Source organism: Megascapheus bottae, chromosome X (genome assembly GCF_031878675.1).
Source record: "Megascapheus bottae isolate mThoBot1 chromosome X, mThoBot2.hap1, whole genome shotgun sequence".
Classification (NCBI taxonomy): domain Eukaryota; kingdom Metazoa; phylum Chordata; class Mammalia; order Rodentia; family Geomyidae; genus Megascapheus; species Megascapheus bottae.
In genome coordinates this window covers 15,102,601-15,122,634 of record NC_143547.1, presented here as the reverse complement: position 1 = coordinate 15,122,634, position 20,034 = coordinate 15,102,601, and the positions used below count along the sequence as shown (strand labels likewise).

The 20,034-nt window shown below is 35.0% G+C and overlaps 1 long non-coding RNA gene across 1 annotated transcript in view; it reads left to right on the top strand.

Annotated features, from left to right (window-relative positions):
• Window positions 1-19,314, top strand: part of LOC150040507 (uncharacterized) — a 145,605-nt gene extending 126,291 nt beyond the window's left edge. Inside the window, exons 2-3 of the long non-coding RNA XR_016533838.1 lie at window positions 18,648-18,796; window positions 19,230-19,314. This is a non-coding gene — a long non-coding RNA (uncharacterized LOC150040507). The remainder of the gene's footprint in view (window positions 1-18,647; window positions 18,797-19,229) is intronic.
• The last annotated feature ends 720 nt before the right edge of the window (window positions 19,315-20,034 follow it).

The following is a 20,034-nucleotide window of genomic DNA, read 5'->3' as shown; positions in this document are numbered from 1 at the left end:
CATCATGTAAAATTATATCACAATAGATATGATACAAATTATACAATGATTATATTGTAATAGAGTTCGGGTATAGTTATAAAACATAATAGGAAGAGGTATTTATTTAGTGGACTGTCTGCCAAGTAATTTCACAAGTGCTATTTGTCCCAGTCCTCATATTAACAACCGAGGTAAATACAATCTATTTGATAATGTTTTATAAAAAGAAGATACATTTAAATTAGTATTTAATAATGCTACCTCTCGATGAATTTTTACAAACCAAGCAAAACTGTGAAGGTAGTCACCAGATGATGAAAAAGAATAGGTGTATTTGGATATTTGAAATTTGATAGGGAAGGGGGGAAAACCAAGACGGGTGGGGGGTGTGGGGGGGGAGAGAAACGGGTACCAAGACATGTGAAAGGGTATCAATGTATGTGAATTAATGCACCTTCTATCTGGCAAATATCATGTAACCCTTTTACTAATTACAATAAAAAAAAGAATAGGTGTGTTACAGAATAAGCTATCCTCCTGCTCCCTTTCTATCACAAACCCTCCCCCCATCAAGAAAACAAATACCATTATGATTAATAGCATAGCATTAGTTGGGACAACTTAACATTTTGAGAGTCCAATAATATAATATGGAATTTTTAATGGTCTTTCCCTCAATACAAGAGATATGAGATTCATCCATAGCACTGAATGTAGCTATTGTGAAATCATTTTCATGATTGTCGTGATATACTATCCATTCTATTTTCAAAAGACATTTAGGTAGTTCACAGTTTGGAACTACTGTGATACAGCTGTGAAATTTTACTATATTTCTTTTGGTAAATATATATGCATATATACACATTTCTGTAGAATTCTGTGGGAATTCTGGCCTCTGGATTATATACATTATGAACTTAATAATTAAATAAGAGAAAATGGAGTATTTTATTTTATATGTTTTGAATACGTTTATTATTCATAAGCAGTTGTACAAAGGAGCTGCCATTCAACAGCAGTTTATGAATATAATGCCTCTTTTCACGTTCTCACCCAAACCTTCCCTCACTTTTCTTAATTTTTAGGGTTTATGTATAGAAATGTTTTTGTCACTTACTGAAGCAATGTATGTGTACAATGCATCTTGATCTGCATTATCCCTTCACAACTTCACACCTCTCTGATCCACCCCTTCTCTTACTTTCCATTTGTAGTATATACAATGAATTCTTGACCACATTATCTCTGCCCGACCCTGACCCACTTTCTCACTGTTTTTCTACCCTTTTCCCTTTGATCCCATCCCCTTGTTACAAATACTCATTCCCCGGTGTTTAATTTCTTGGAGCTTCGACTTAGTCTTTCTAAAGAATTATACTATTTGCACACTCCAAAAGGTCAGTTGTACTTCCATTAATTCCTTTATACTTTCTTGAATACCATGCAGTGTGTATTTATTTATTTATTTATTTATTTATTTATTTTTACTTGTCTTTGGTTTGAGGTATTGTGGTTCTCTGACATTCAAGCCACATTCCCTAGACTTTTTATTGCTCTTTGGTTTTGAGATTGTATTGAACTTCCCCCTTTCCTTTGCAATCCATCTACTGTTGTTTCTGGGATCATAGGTTCATACCACTGTGTCCAGCGTCCCTCTGTGGAGTTCAATCTTATAGATGTTTTCATCAAGGCTGTCCTGGAACTGAAATCCTCAAAATCTTCAGCCTTCCTACGTAGCTTGGAATGACATTTTGCAAGTCATTATGTCTAGCTATAGGTTGAGGATGAAATTTTATGCCTAGGCTGACCTAGAACTGCGATCCTTTCAATCTCAGCATCCCAAGTGCTAAGATCCTAGGCATGAGACACTCGTGCATGGTAGGAGACTGAATCTCAAGGAAATTGGGCGATGAACTCAAGATCACACAATTAGTAAATGACAGAAACATGGTTACAATGTACTTATGATTATGAAATCTACAATTCAAGCTAATTTAGGCCCTAACAATAGACCAAATGTAACAGATATTAAGCATTTTTTCAATTGTTGTAGATGGCTTTCTACATGGCATTTTCTATACCTGGGCCAGGTTTTTCCTTTTGTTTTTACATGCGGCAAGTAATGAATCAATATGACAATTAATCAATAAAAGAGACACAGAAAAATGGCTGGGTAGTGTTTAATTTTAGGACACATACTGTATATAGCTTCATTTACACTAAAATGAGGAATTGTACAAAGAAATAGGTCTTATAAGATTTCTTAAATTCTGTGTCTATGACAGTCTGTTTACATACATGTATATATATTTAAATATACTACCCAATTACCACAGTCAACTTGTACCTCATATCTAATCATAGTAACTAAATTAGCAGTTTTCCTTTTCATCTGCACTTGTAAAGTTATTATATTGACTGACTGACTATATTGAAAACACAACAATGAGATTTGACTGGTTAGCCTATTTCTTTAATAGTTGGATGGATTTTCAAGTACTTATCGCATACCCATAATGTTCCAGGTTCCATACTAATTGAAAGTATGGCAATAATTTCATACCATCAGTCAACAACGCAGTGAACAATTTGTAGAGGATACCATATTAAGCAATGGAAGATGTAATAGGAATTGTGTTAATTCCTTAATCAAGCTGAAAATATGTATGACAAGTGGAATTATGGAGTAAAATGGAATGGTATGAACTTGAGAGACAGACAGAGAGAGAGAGAGAGAGAGAGAGAGAGAGAGAGAGAGAGAGAGAGAGAGAGAGAGAGAGAGAGAGAGAGAGAGAGAGAGAGAGACTCAAATATGATTGGCTTAATCAAAAGGAAAGGAAGAGGTACTTCTTAATGAATTGTTATAGCAGGCTTTCTGAATAGCCTACCATATGCCCAATTTTCATTTGCAGATAGGATAATGGGAAAGTACTGATGTCCTGCTAAATTTTGCTTTTATGAGTTCCCTAGTCTGCAGCAATTTTCCATGCTCTTATTTCCCGTAACACTTGAATTCTGTGCTACATAATTTAGTGCAGTTTTGTACTGCTTGTTAATCACGTTGAGAATCTTGATTATATAACTAGATCATTGTTTGGGGGCTATTTTTCAGTATATCACACTGTGCTTTGACTTAGCTATCTAAGGAGCCAGAGCTGTGACTTGATTTTTAAGATGCAGCTTCTTTACCTTGGAAATGAACTTGCTTATGTTTCCATCTCTGGAGGCCATCATGTTAAAGAAGCTGGAATGTAAATGTGGCTACACATAAGAGGTTTTAATATCAACCATTCTAAGTCTCTTTTGTAGTTAGTGATTGAAGTTAAAGTGACTTTGGGGGGCCATTTTACAAGAAAGGGCAATGACTCTTACTTAGATGCAATAAGTTATACCATGAACTTTAACAGTAATAGACTGAATTTCTTACTAGAAAGAAGCTGAGCTATAGTATGCAAGCACAAGAAGGTTTCTGATAGGGTTCCAGAATATGCAACCCATGGAGGGTGGAGAAAAGAAAATCACAAAGTATCCATTGCCAATAATGTGCAAAATAAGATTATTATGACTCCATGGAGGTTTTAGTCCGCTTATTTTGTATGTATTGGTACAATTGAGGGCCATGGGAATATTCATAATGACTATTTCCCCAACTTACATAAATCTTAGCAAATAAGTATTATGATGGGCATTCAATTTTCTTAGGAGCTTCAGCATATCAATTTAATTCATTCTGTTCTAACTGTACCTTCCATGGGTAGGCAGTATACATAAGAAAATCCCTGCTTTCAAGTTTTTCTCTCATGGAAAACACAGATACTTTAAAAGAGATTCACTGAGCTGTTAATAGAACACAGGGCCTTATGCATGCCTTGTTACTGAGCTATAGCCACAGGCTTAAAATATTTTCATGTGTTAAATATTTTAATATAAGATCATTGAAATTTGGCTCATGAATTTTATTTTAACTTCTCATTTCTTTTTTTTTGTGGGTCATGGGGCTTGAACTCAGCCTGGGCACTGAGCTCTTCAGCTCAAGACTACCACCACACCCTTGAGCCAAGCCCCACTTCCCATTTTGTAGAGGTTAAATGGAGATAAGATTCGCAGGTCCTTTTGTGCCCTGGCTGACTTTGAACCTTAATCCTCAGATCTCAGTCTCCTGAGTAGCTAGGATTATAGTCATGAGCCTGGCTTCACCTCTTTCTCTTTAATAAATATGTGGAACAGGTATTTATTATTTTATTGTAATATATAGAAGAGTTACAGTTACATTCACCAGATAGTAGGTGCATTACTTCTCACACATTGATACCCTTTCTCATGTTTTTGTACCCATTTCCCTCCCCTACCCCCTTAACCTCTCCTTTCTTGTGTGATTTAACTTCCTATATTTTTCTTTCTTGATGTTTCTAGATTTGTCTTTTTTTAATTTGGAAGTATATATGCAATATATATATACATACATATATTTCACTTCATTGCATAGATAAAACAATTCTTAAAAATCACATTTTGTACATTTTAAACCAAATGCAATTTTAAAGTGAAAAATTTTTAAATGAGTCTATTTTTGTTTTTATTTCTACCTTTATACCTTTTCTTACCTAGAAACATATCTATTTAAAATAATCTATAAAGAGAGGACATCTATTAGTTATAGTTTATAAAGGGTCAACTTCCCATAGCAAGAAAGTAGTCTTAAGGAGCACAAATAAACGTAGATCATATTCCAAATAGTCAAACATTTATTATCAGTAATTTGTCTCATATGCTTAATGTGATTTTTAAAATATGACATAGAGGAAAAGTTACTCCCTTCTCCATTGCTATTATTTTAGTTATATACGTCATTTCACACTTTTAAATCTTTTGCCAAGACAATCTGTGGCTGTATCATTTTAATCAAGAAGAGAAACTCAAGTAGCTATGACTTCCTAGTTTCTCTAAAAATAGAATTTGCAAAACAGCAATCATTTTAATTGTGTATTATTCTCATTGACATAATCTCCTATAGAAGACTTTTATGCCTGCATTATTTTTATCATTCCCTAAGATGTTAATGAAGTTTTTACTTTTCATAAGGGAAAGTGCATTCTATACCATAATTACTTACATTCATAAGACATATAGTTTGTTTTGTTAAGCTAATGTCTTAAGGTTGTTATTTTCATACTGAAATATAATAACAGTATAATTACTTCTCATATAGGTAGAAAAGTTGAGATATAAAGAGTTTTAAATTACTGACTTGATAACAGCAGGGGAAAATATCCTTTTCAAAATTAATTTTTCATGACTTCTTGACTGCTATGGTAGAATTCACATACAGAGGGCTTACAGTTGCATGAATCAGCTAGAGTGATGAATACTATTCTTTTTGCACCATGTCTCCCCTTCCATGTCTCTCCTGGTTTTCCCCTCCCATTCATACCCACATGTCTTTATTTTATTTAGATTACATCTAATTGTCTCCATTGGACAACTGATGCATTACTTTGTTGGCAATTTAGTTCCTACATCTTTATTATGAAGTATGAAGTTATATTACTATAATTACTAACATATGTTGACAGTTATTATGTATAAAGCTTTTAGAAAGGTAAACTGTCATGGACTAACACTGAGAAATTATGTATTATTCTGATATAAACTACCCATTAGTCACATTAAAAGATTAAATTCAAAAATAAGCATAATTGAATTTTTAAAATAAAAATAGAATTTCCTTCATTTAGGAGGAGCAGAGATCTGTGTACCAGAAACCAGAAAAAGAAGAGATTGTTTTAAATAGGAAAGGTCAATCCTTTCGGAATCTTCTTAGACTTGCACCAAAGTTCAATCCTGTCTGGCAGTGATAGGATAGTTGCATTGAATAATCCCTTGCCCTTCTAAACAGATTACAATGCTATTTGTTCTGTTTTTCTCAGTATCATTCAGATGGAGAGAAAGTTGGAGTGTAATCAATTCTTGCCAGTAATTAACTAACTCCTTCTATAAAAGCAGAAAATCATTAAATAGAAAACCATCACACCGAAGAAAAGATCATAGCCAAAGTTACAGAAAGCAGAAGAAAATATGTATTCTGTGGTATCTGTGAAGAAAAGATTGCCAATTTTTATTTCATTACTGTATTTAAAGTTGTAATTATGAGACAAAATTTGTAATCAATTCCCATTATTAAGCATCAACATAGACATGTTACTCAGGAATTTTTTCAGATATCTAATAAGTTAAGAAATTTATTTTTACTCTATAGTAGAAAACCCTGCACAGAAACTTCATCTACATCATTGGTGACCTCTGAACTAGGCATGTGTAAGGAGAAGTCCAGGTAACCCAGCTAAGTTAGAAAAATATGCATGCGCACATATTTCAGATGCTTTTCATTATAGGAGTGACAAAGTTTAAAGTTTAAAGTCTATCCAAATTCACACACACACACACACACACACACACACACACACACACAAACACATACACTTCTTTAAAATTTCAGAATTTAGCCTGTGCTGTGCATGTTGTCTGGCAGCCCCCAACTCTGTTATATAATTTTAGTTTTTGTTTTAGCATTTGAATGTGTGCAGACACACATATGTTTTCATGTAGTTTCTTTTTTTGCCAGTCCTGGGGCTTGAACTTAGGGTCTGGGCACTGTACTCGGGCTGTCTCAAAGCCAGTGATCTACCACTTGAGTCACAGCACCACTTTCAGCTTCTTTGGTGTATTTGGTACTTAGGAATTGAACCAAGTGCTTTGTGAATGCTAGGGCCATAGTCCAGGTCCTTTCTTTACATGGAGTTATCAAAGGTAATCCTTGTTTCCATACTGAAAGTGTAACATGTTTGTATTGATCACAGGTCTGATCAAGTACTTGATAGATGTTCAAATTAATGGATTAGAGGATACATCCTAGTCAGAAAACTGATTAAATCTAAGTGGTTGATCTTGGTTCCAATTTCAATTGGGTGGAATGGCTGCAGTTGCTTACTTTGGTGTTTTAGTATCTCCACACCATTCAGGTGTTGTGTTACTACATAAAAATGGACCACATTTATTTTACTTTGGGATCTTTCTGTTCATTGCTACAGAAGTTCCACTTGAGTCTAACACAGATTCTAGGATATACAGAAAGAGATCGGTCTGCTAACAATAGAAAATTCAACACAAACACACATGCACGCACACATACATGTGTATACAAAGATGCTCTCAAAGAATGCTTTGAAAGAGAAATGAAATGTCATGTCTCAACAAAAGCAATGAACATGAAGGAAATGGCTAAGTTAAACTTTCCAAATTCCAGCCACAGTGCTGAATCTAAAGGCACTATTTTAGCATAAAAACCAAAGAATTCTTGGGAAAATATGATTCTTTCTTGTTATCAACAACAACCTCAATCATAAGTAATGTTGCAGTTATCCTCAGACTTAAGTAAAAATAGTTAACTATCACTGAGTAAGCATACCAAAATCTTTGTAGGCACAGCGTATACAAAGAATGCTAAATTACTGAAAACAATCTTGGCAGTAGAAAGAGTGGATAGCAATACTTATTTATTTTACTTGAGTAGTTTATGCTATCAAATCTGATAGGTTTAGGCACCTGCATAAGAAATCAGCAAATGAGAATCTGACATACTTGTTGATATAGACGATATACTGAAAAGAATATATGGAGCATTGAAAAAGGAAATTAAAGCAGAACTGAGGAAATAGAAAAACCTCCGATGTTCCTGGATTGGAAGAATCAACATCGTGAAAATGACAATCTTGCCTAGGGCTATCTACAAATTCAACACAATACCCATCAATATCCCAATGGCATTCTTTAAAGAAATAGAAGAGGCAATTCAAAATTTCATATGGAATAATAAAAGACCCCGTATAGCAAAAAAACTTCTTAGCAGAAAGAACAGTGCAGGAGGAATTTCAATACCAAACTTTAGACTCTATTACAGAGCTATAATTATCAAAACAGATTGGTACTGGCACAAGAACATGCCTGAAGACCAATGGAATAGAAGTGAGGACCCAGATACTAAACCACAGACCTATGGCCACCTAATCTTTGACAAGGGAGCCAAAAAAATAGAATGGAAGAAAGACAGCCTCTTCAACAAGTGGTGCTGGCAGAACTGGTTAAGCACCTGCAGAAAACTAAAGTTGGATCCTTCTTTGTCACCCTATACTAGAATTAACTCCAAATGGATCAAAGACCTTGAGGTCAAAGCCGATACACTGAAAACTTTACAAGAAGAAATAAGAGATACACTAGGCCTCCTTGGCACAGGTCGAAACTTTCTTAATAAGGACCAGAATCACAAGAAATCAGAGAAAGGCTGGATAAGTGGGACTGCACTAAACTGCAGAGCTTTTGTATGGCAAAGGACATAGCTAGTAAATTAATTAGGAAGCCTACAGAATGGGAGAAGGTCTTCACCAACCATACAATGGACAAAGGCCTCATATCTAAAATATATCAACAGCTCAAAAAATTGAATCACTCCAAAACTAATCTCCAAAGTAACAACCATCCCATTAAAAGATGGGCCAAAGACTTAAAGAAAGTCTTCTCTGAAGAAGAAACAAAGATGTACTATAGACACATGAAGAAATGCTCAACATCTCTGGTCATAAAAGAAATGCAAATCAAAACAACTCTAAGATTCCACCTCTCTCCAGTAAGAATTTCCAGGATCAAGAAAACTAGTAACAACAGATGCTGGAGGAGATGTGGCCAGGAGGGATCACTACTACACTGTTGGTGGGAGTGCAAACTTGTTCAACCAGTATAGAAAGCAGTATGGCAGTTCCTCAAAAAAAACCAACAACAACAACAAAAAAAACTAAACATAGAGTTTCCCTATAACCCAGCAATTCCACTACTTGGCATGTACCCATCCAGAAACAAGACATACTAAATCCACTAGGACAACGATGTTCATTGCAGCACTATTTACCATAGCAAAGATATGGAACCAACCCAGATGTCCCTCAGTTGATGAGTGGATCAACAAGATGTCATATTTGTACACAATGAAATTCTATGCTGCTGTCAGAAAGAACAGCATCGCCCCATTTGTAATGAAATGGAAAGACTTATAAAAAGTCATATTAAGTGAAGTAAGCCACACTCAAAGGAACATAGGCTCAATGGTTTCCCTCATTTGTCATAATCAGTAGAAACCTTGGGTTCTCATAGCAGAGATTTGCAATAGAATAAAACCTAGATACATAAGGCCATATAGAATGACGCTAAATGAAAGGACCAATAGGATATAGAAACAAAAGCCATATAATGAGTGATTGTTGTCCTTAATGTACTATGTTATCTCTTATCTTTTTTGCTGTCCCTTGGTTATCTCATATTGTTACAGTATCTCACTTTGTTATCTGATATATTGGATTTATTTGTATTTGGTTATTTGAAATTAGATAGGGAAGGGGGGCAAACAAAATGAGGAGTGGGGTGGGGAGGGAGGGAAATGGGGACCAAGACATGTGAAAGGGTATCAATGTATGTGAATTAATGTACCTTCTATCTGGAGAATATAATGTAACCCTTCTATTAATTATAATAAAAATATATAATATATGAAAAAAAGAAATCAGCAAATGAAACCTACTGCAGTAATAATTATTACTTCAGAAAATCTTTTTTTTGCTTTTCATACAGGAAGGCCTTTAAAGATCAGTTCATTACAAATGTGAGATATCTTTAATCAAGCTTTGCCCAATGTAGTCAGAGATCATTCTTCACTAAATTTCATACTGACCTCATTCACCAGCTTTCTAATTTTGTAAAACTTCATGGTTTTATGGATTATTCTAAATAAAGAGTCAACAAACATCTTTTCCTGTAAAGAGCTAGATAATAAATATTTTTTAGAATTTATAGGCTACACACTATCTCTGTTGCATGCTCTTATTGGGCTTGGCTGTTGTCCCTGTGCTCCTCAGTTCAAGGATACCATCCTACCCCTGGAGCCACAGCACCACTTCAGTCTTCTAGTGGTTAATTGGAGATGAGAGTCCCAGGGACTTTAGTGTCCAGGCTGGCTTTGAGCCATGATCCTCAGATCTCAGCCTCCTGAGTAGCTCACAGGTGTGAGCCACCATACCCAGATAGTTTTTTTTTCCCCCCAGTGGGAGAGAAAAATTCTACTTTATAACTAGGAATACATGTTGGTTAATACCCAGGTGCATGAGTATCCAGTAACTTTATTAACCTTATCATAGCAACCATGAGATTGCTGTTTTATATATATTTTTGAAGTTGTATTAATTCACATACATTGATACCCTTTCACATGTCTTCGTCCCCATTTCCCTTCCCCCCCCTTCATCTTATAATACCAATATTAGTTGAAAATCATAACCTCAGGATGAAACACCCAGAGAATACACACACACACACACACACACACACACACACACACACACACACAGATACATATACCACACAGTCCCAAATATCACAATGTAAATCTATTTCCAAATTAAAGTTATTTCCTTCTCCTTAAAATAATTGCTACACATTTTAGTCATAATGATTGTCAAGAGTCAAGAAATATCACCTTATTTTTTTCATGTTTTCCCCCATTTGTTATTTTTTTCCATATATTTTTATTGTAATTAATAGAAGGGTTACATGATATTTGCCAGATAGATGATGCATTAATTCCCATACATTGATACCCTTTCACATGTCTTGGTCCCCATTTCCCTCACCCCACCCCCATCCCTCATCTTGTTCCCTATCCAATTTCAGATAAACAAATACAAATATAACCGATATATCAGGTAACAAAGTGAGATAGTGTAACAATATGAGATAACCAAGGGACAGCAAAAGTGATGAGAGATAACATAGTACCTTAAGAACAACAATCATTCATTATATGGCTTATGTTTACATCATATTTTATTTTATATTTTAAAATTAATTTTATTGTAAAGGTGATGTAAAGAGGTACTGCAAATTCATAAGTAAGGTAATGAGTACATTTCTTGTAGAATATTGTTATCCCACCTTCATTTTCTCCTACTTTCCCCCTCTCCCATCTCTCTTCCCCGCAAGTTGTAAAGTTCATTTCCAAAATTGTGTCTTGTGAGTTTTGTTGTTATATTGACTCACCCTTTGTCATTTGCCTCGCCATTTTGTTATTTCTCTTCCCTTCCCCACATCAGATAAATAAATATATATATATATAAATATATATATATGACAATATGACACAGGGGGCCAAAATCAAAAGCATGACAACAGAAGATAAACCAAAGTGGGGAAAAATGGAATAAAAAAGAAATAGCATCACACAGTACATTTAAAAAAATCCTCTGATTTCCATTTCTTGGAGTTCATCATTTATACAGTCATATGTACATAGCTATGGAGCTATTGTGATCCTCTGCTAAGACTATTATAGACAAATACTATTTATTACCCATGAGGGAACCATTGAGCCTATTTTTGGGGGGGTCTGGCTTACTTTACTTAATATGATTTTTTCCAAGTCTTCCCATTACTTTACGAAGCAGGCAACATTTTTTTTCTGATGGCAGCATAGAATTCCGTTGTGTATGTTTAATCACATTTTCTTGATCCAGAGATTTCTATTTTAATATATCATAAATTTTGCTTTTCAAAATTATTTCCATGTGTTGTTCTACCCTAGCATTGATATCAGATTATTGTATGCTTCCATAGATAATATTTTCACTTTAAGAGAAAAACAGCAAACAGATTTTTCAGTGACAAAGACCCACATAATAGCTCAAAACAGCCCAAAACAAAAATCTACATTTTATCACTATCCATGATTTAAAAAATGCAAAATACAGTTTTCTACAACCTATGCACATGTGGAATTTGATCAAAGAAAAGGATAAAACTTTCTGTGAAGAAAAATCTATATAGGACTCACAATTTCATTGTCTTGCTATTTTATTAAAAAAATTGGTCATATCATGACTATATAATATGGTTGGGCTTTTCTGTCTCTTGGCTTTGTTTGTTTATTTATTTATCTTCCTAGGAATGAAGTGCCATGTATTCTCATCATGTATTTTTTTTAAAAAAAACTGTAGCCGAGGCATTTTCACATTCAGCACTAAAATAAACATTTTATTATTGAACACCAGTCTGTTCTTTCCTCTAAAGATTCCTGAAATTATGCATTACTAGGAATAAGAATATTTTCTTCCTGGTTTAGAAAGATATTCTTTACTACAGTTTAAAATGTGTTATGAACCATGTCATGCGAAAGGGTATCAATGTTTGTGAAGTTATGCACCTTCTATCTGGTGGATATAATGTAACCCTTCTATTAATCACAATAAAAATTATTAAAAATGTATTATGAGCTAAACTATCATTATGAGGTAAGCTATCATTCAAGGTATTGACAACAAAGTCAATATGCAGCCATTCACTTTGTGCTCTATGATTTTGTCCTGTTACACAGTTGTGACATGCAGATATCATACATTTCCTTAAAATCATCACATCGCTCAACTTAGCTTCAAAGACAATCTTCAAGATTGGTAAATGAAAGGAATAGGACACAGTGAAAAGATAACTTGTTTCCATTGTCATTCCCATTGTTAGTTCTTGGTTTTGTTTTGGTGACAACTTCACTAGCACATCTTTCAATTGTAACTTTTTTCTTCTCTTCATGTTTGTAATATATGATTGTTGTTGAAATTACTTCTAAACACTTGCACTGTGATTTCAAGGTCTTCCATAATTTTATCGTTCTTACAAGTTAATATATTTCTCTATATAAACTTGGTAAGATATGTAGACCTTTTATGTAAAGCTAATAACTAGACAGTGAATTTTGCTTTTACTTGCTGATAATGGGTACACTGAGTTCTGACTCTACTAGCAAAATAGAACCAATAAACAAACTTTATCTCCCCTTCACCTGTGTGGAATCACATTTCATATATAACACACATACCTTAGCTGAACAGCAAGGAGATTGTTCCACTGGATTATTATATTTCTTCTATTTTCCTTTCTAAAAGTGCTGTTCATCAGGCCATAGGGTCCATCATAGGAGCTGCACCTTTAGGTTCTTCAGAGGGAGACTGCCATGGGGCATAGCAAAATATTTTTGCTATGGTGGGCAATTATCATTGTCTCATTTCTTTCTTCACTTGCTCTGCCCCTAAAGGAGGAAGAACATCTTCTACCGTACTAGTGTGGTCATTTCACTGATACCCAGAAATACCAGGTTCATTCCACATTTGTTCACCTAGCTCATGTTCTGCTGCATTTATTTCAGTCCTTCAGAATGTCACTCCATATTTGGCATGGAATCTTCTGTCCCAGTTATCTATCACCACATAATAATCTACCAACAATTTACTGACATCACGCAACTAACACTTTACTTCGGTCAAGATTTATGTGTCAGGAATTTGGGGAATAAACACAAGGCATGCAACATTTTCGTTTGATGAATGGAGTCTCACCTGGATGGTTTGAATGCCTTAAAAGATGTTTGGGACATTTCAGTTTGAGTCTTAGAACTGTGATCCACCTCTACTGGCTGTCTTTCCCATTCTCTTTACCTCGGCTACTGGCAGAGAATCACAGATCTGGTGCCTGAGATTGGGATGGCTAAGATACTGAGGTTGGCCAAACATCTTTCTATATAACTTCTGAATGTGGCTAGCTTGTATACCCTAACACTATGGAAGTCTCAGGGTGTTCAGACTTCCATCATGGTTGTTAGCTTCCCACAGATAATTAAGGGTGTGAAAGTGCAGGTGTTTCTATACATACAGCTGATAATGGATCTTATATTGGGTAAATTCTTAAAATTCAACATCAATTTTTAGCGATAAGGAAGATACTTCAGTACAAAAGGAATATAATAATCACACACAAAATAACCTCAGCTTCACTAATCATCCAGGGGCTTCATTGAAACATAATATAATAATACTACTAGTCACCAACCAGTGTGGCTAACATGAAAAAGACTGATGATACTAGTTACAGATCAGTAATTACAGAAACAGGAATTATCAGAAGTGTAGAGGATAACTTGACCAAAAGCACTATGGGAAACTGTAGCATTATCTACTAAAATGGAAGGTACCCTTCTGTATGACAGAAACATTATTTTAAAGTCAGTAAACCAGTTCATATCCCATCATGGATGAATGTCAAAGATATAATGCTAAAGACAAGGGAACATATATTAATGTATGAATCTATTTTGAAAAGCTGAAAGCAGTCTCCAAATCGATGCTATAGAGGTCTTAATTAGACTACATAATGGTAAAATATAAAGCAGTGTTACCTTGCATGTCATGACAATGGTTATCTTTGGAAGATAAAAGGGCCCTCATAGAAAAGAAAGGTGGGGATGATGTCTGGGATTCAACAATATTCTATTGTGGGACTTGGTAGTGGATCTATGGGACTTCTTTGATGATGTTTTATTGAATGGTAAATCATAGTTTGTGTACTGTTCAATATGTACATTCTATTTTGTATTTAAAAACATGAAAATAGAGTTTTAACTGTTTTTTCTTTTTTTTTTACTTTTTCTAATTTTGTTTTTGGCTAGATGTGACCCTTCCCATTTTATTTAATTATCTTACTTTTTTAATGAGTTCTGTTTTTCTGGTGAGCTAATTGGAAGCATTTCCTCTTGGTGAGGAGGGAATAAATAACATTGTACTTCAGCTGACTTGGTTTTTTTTTATTGTGCTTGGCCTGTAAGCTGCCATAAATCCAGACAGACTGCATCCTGATATTTTATTTCTGTGATTCTACACATAACCTTGATTCTTTCTCTGAACGAAGTGAATCTGGTAAGCAGCAGGGCTTGGGGAGGAGGTGTGGAGGAGACTTCTGCTACCACCTGGCTTTCTCCTATTTTCCATTCTGTTTTATATAGAAAAGTCGCTTTTCCCTCAGCATGTAGTCTTCACCTCAATAGGTTTATTTTTGTCTTTGATTTCTGAGACATGCAATATAATGGACATATACATGCCAGAACATATATTTTACATGTAGCATATAGATTTGTAGATTATTTTTTCTTGGCCATTTCCAGCTGGGATGTATACAATTATTTTAAAAAGTCCTTCCAAAGCTCATGGAAAAGTTGTGGTGATATTTTATATATGTTTTTTTGTTAAGGTAAATCCTTAGCTTACTTTATTTCGTGATCAGATGAGCAGATAGAAATAACCTAATAATAACCCAACACCTTTTCTCTTTGTTTTTTTAAAGTTTCTATGGAACATAATAGAATGATTATAGTTAGAGCATTTTACATTTTTTTCTTAGAAAGAACATGTTTTTCTAAATTCTAGTGAAAATAGCCTATTAAGGACATAAAAAAGAAGAGAGATCCAATATTAAGATCTTGCTAGGTATGAGGATTCTTTGGGTGCCCAGTATGGCCTACTATTTAGTCTAATTTGTTTCTAGGTATATCCTCAAGCTGCCCCTTGGTTATCTCATATTGTTACAGTATCTCACTTTGTTATCTGATATATTATTTGTATTTGGTTATTTGAAATTGGATAGGGAAGGAGGGAAAACCAAGATGGGGGGTGGGTGGGGGAGGGAAATGGGGACCAAGACAGGTGAAAGGGTATCAATGTATGTGAATTAATGCACCTTCTATCTGGCAAATATCGTGTAACCCTTTTATTAATTACAATAAAAATATTTAAAAAAGAAAGAAATTTCAATGTAAATGTTCAATTGGTGGACCATACCATCTTTTCAATTAAGATAAACCTGAGTTTAGTGAGAAGCTACCAGAGATGACTTTCCCACATCACAATATTTTTTTTGGAATCTATGTTTTGTATAAGATCAACCAACTTTATTCTGGTTGATTTTCTTAAGAATGATACTCCACTCCTGACATAATACTTTTTTTTGCCAGTCCTGGGCTTGAGCTCAGGGCCTGAGCACTGTCCTTGGACTTTTTCAGGGCTAGAGCTCTACCACTTGAGCCTCAGCACTACTTCTGGCTTTTTTCTATGAATGTGGTACTGAGGAATTGAACCTGAGTCTTCGTGCATACTAGGCAAGCACTCTACCACTAGGCCAAACTCCTGGCCCTGACATAATACTTTTAAGAAACTATTTTGAAGTTGTTTGTAATGATTTTAACCAATTCTAGCATACTGGATAGTTGGGATGCAGTTCATACTCCTAAAGGTCTATGAACTTGGTTTATATAGTAACAGATTCTGAAGTAAGAGGAACTGATTGCAAGTTCCAGGTTATTTATTTGCATTGTGATACTTAGTAAGTGACTTGAGCCCTATATCTTACTTTTCTCTTCTGTTATTTTTTTTGTCATTTGTGGGACCTGAACTCTGGGCCTGGGTGTTGTCCCTGAGCTTCTTAGCTCAAGACTACTGCCCTACCCCTTGAGACAAAGTGTCACTTCCACTTTTCTCTTCTATAACCTGAAGATAAAAACAATACTTAGCTGAGTACTGGTGACTTCTACTTGAAATCCCAGCTCTTCACAAAGTTGAAATCAGTAGGATTGTGATACAAATCCAACCAGGATAGAAATATCCATGAGACTTCAACTCCAACTAACCAGCAAGTAAAGTGAGATTGGAAACATAGAGAACTAGTGGTACAACCATTAGCAAGCAAATGGAGTGAGTGCAAGACTCTGAATTCAAGTCCTAGTACCAGGAAATGGAGTACCAAATTTCCAAGTTGTTCATAGATTTTAAAGCAATGCATATCTCTATCTTAGTGTCTCCTACATAGTATGTACTCAATATTAGCTGTTATTTATTCTGATATTCTATTTCTTATTATTACAACAAATTATTTTATTGTAATAATTCAAGCCACCTGTGTAACACAGTGATGATACAATATTTAGCAACTTAGGTAAAATGAATTTGTAAGGCAGAAGATGAAACACAATCATGACTCGGAGGTTTCACCCTACTGACACAGTTGCTTATTACAATTTCATGTTTTTTTGACAGAAGGCATTAGATTCCTGAATCATGGTTCAAAAACTATTTCTTATGGAATAGAAGACAGAATGAGCATCAGATTTGTTTGGATGCACCTTGCCTTTCTTAAGTATCCTGGCAGCTATATGGAATATTTTAGATGGCTGTTATAGTTGATTTGCATGAAAAAAGAAGATTTTTTTGCTTGGAAATACCTTATCTTTTAAATAGAATTACTACCAGGTGCTGGTGGCTCATAATCATAACCCTAGATACTAGAAGGATGAGATCTAAGGATTGTGGTTCCAATCCAGCATGGACAGGAAAGCCTGAGAGATTATTCTCCAATTAGGCACCCAAAAGATGCCTGTCAAACATTTGCTCTAGAAGGGACATTATCTTTGCTAATCTTTATTTTTCTAAATTTAATTTTATTGTCAGGCTGATGTACAGAGAGTTTACAGTTACATACATAAGATGGTGGGTATATTTCTTGTTGAACATTGTTATCCCCTCTTACATTTTTCTCCCACTTTCCCTTCCCCCAACACCCCTTCCAAGCTGTAAAGTTCATTACCAATGTATTGTCTTGTGAGTATCACTAATCTTATTTTTGAGACAGAATCTCTTGCATCATTATTCTAGTTGGTGGCAATGTTCTGGCCTCAAAGGGCCCTTCTGCCTCAGTCTTCCATATGGGCAGTGCTGCATCTATCTTTATTATCCTTAACAGTAAATAAATATATATTCCCCAAAGGGTCATTGTTGGGGTCCTTCTCGGACATCTGAGAGGGGGGTAAATGGTGATGGAGCCCATGAATAATCCCAGGAACATAGACTCTGGAGACCAGACTCAAGGTGCAGATCTAACTTTATTTTAATAAACATGCTCACTTAAATACAGATCAAGGAGGCCCCCATGTCATACCAGCAGCAAATAGGGACGTTCCTGAATGAGACCGTCAGCCAATGGTGTCCTGAGAAGCACCCCAGTTGCCGGGAGTATCCTGGAGCTCCTGCTCCAGGCTGCTCACATCACTGGGTGTGCCCAGGAGCGAACAGGCTTTCCAGCACAGAGTTGCAGGAAGCACAGATAGCAACCTGGGCTTCTATGCCACTAGCTAGGAGGCCCCACAGGTCATATCATCTTTATCATGCAAGGCTATTTTCTTTACAAGTATACTTAGAGAATATAGAACAAGTATCAATGCCTCCATTCCAATGATTTACTGAAATTTGAGAAGAAAAATAGAATTGCTTCAGCATAAAGAGAAATGTAGATTTGTGAAGAAACCATGTGAAGATGAGAGAATAAAGGGAACAGTACAACATACTTCATTTTGTTTTGCCTTTGTGAATTTTTATTGATGTATGATATATATATATATATACACACAAGAAAGTGCAAAAATAGTAATTCTGGAGCTCAATTAATGATAACTGTTTCTCTTCAGCTTCTAAGACTCTTTTGTGATGTCTTTCAGATACTATCTATCCTTCAAGCATAGCCACCATTATAGGGTCACCATTGGTTATATATTAGTTTTTCCTGTTTTGAACTTTGGTTTAAGCAAAGGGATAGAATATGTATATTTTTGTGACTATTTATTTGTGACTCTATGAAACATTATCTGAGATTTATCTGTTGCTTTGCATAAATTATCTTTTCTTTTTTTAATCTTCTTTTAGTCATACTGGTGTTTGAAATCAAGCCCTTATGTTCAGTAAGCAGACACTCTACCACTTGTACCATGTTTCTACCTATATCGTTTCTACCTGAAATTGGACTCCAACTGATGTACTTTTACCTGTATCCTTTTGACTACTTAGAATGACAGGTGTGTTCCACTATACTTCACTTACTTACTGACATGGGTTCTTGCTTATTTTTCACTCTATCTTTCTTTGAACTGTGAAACTCCTGATGTCTATATTCTGAGTAGCTGGGATTGCAGGTATGAGCTGCTGTTCCCTGTTTATATGCATTTGAATTGTTTATTCTAATGGTTATGTAATGTTCCATTGCATGACACAATTAGAGCTTGTTTGCTCTGCTGTTCATTCATACTTGATTGCATATTGGTTTTGAGCTATTACAAACATTTCTATGAAACTCTAACTCATGTATGTTGATGAATATATATTTTCATTTCTGTTCACTGTTGCTGTGGTCTGAATATTTACATTTTCTCAAAATGTATATGTTGAAATATATTAACTGTCATTGTGATGTTACTTGGAGCTAGCATAACTGTTGTCTTCACAAAACAGGTCTGAGCAAACTCACTTGCTTCCCTACCATGTTAGGATACAGTAAGAAGTTGCTTCGCTGAACCAAAAAGCCAGTCTTCCTAAGACACCAAATCTGTAAGTGCCTTGTTCTTGGACTTCTTAGCTCCTGAAACTGGGAAAAAATAAATTTCTATGATATATACGTCACTTAGTTTGTAGTAGTTTTTTAGCTGTCTAAACAAACTGCAACAAGTATATATTGATGAATAAATATGCTGGGCTTGAAAAATATTTGTGAAAGGACTAAAATGTGCTAATTCCAAATCCTGATTAAAAAAATAATCTCTTCAGATTCTTATTAGCCTCCAAATGGTACATCTGCAGCATATTTAAACAACATGCCACTGTATAGTCATGATGAAAATAACAGACGTTTTAGAGCCAGCTAAATTAGACATTCTCATCAGCTTCCATATTAAGTTTTAATTAAAACACATTCACATTAATACTTTGTCACTTTACTGCAGCTATTCACTTTTACTGCAAAACAAGCAAGGAGGCAAAGATAGATCTGAGTCTTTTGTACCACACATACCCAAAAGTAAAGCAAAAAAGAAGCAATGAAAGGTAATACGTAAAGAAAATATGACATAAATTCCAGCCATGCTAGAAGAGAAGCTTTAAAAGAAATTGTTATGACTACACACACACACACACACACACACACACACACACACACACACACACACGTGTGTGTGTAGCTGGCTATGTAAGCATAACCAATGGAAGGTGTTGAGTATTTACAGATTAATGATTTGCTGAATCAAGAGAATATTAAGCCATA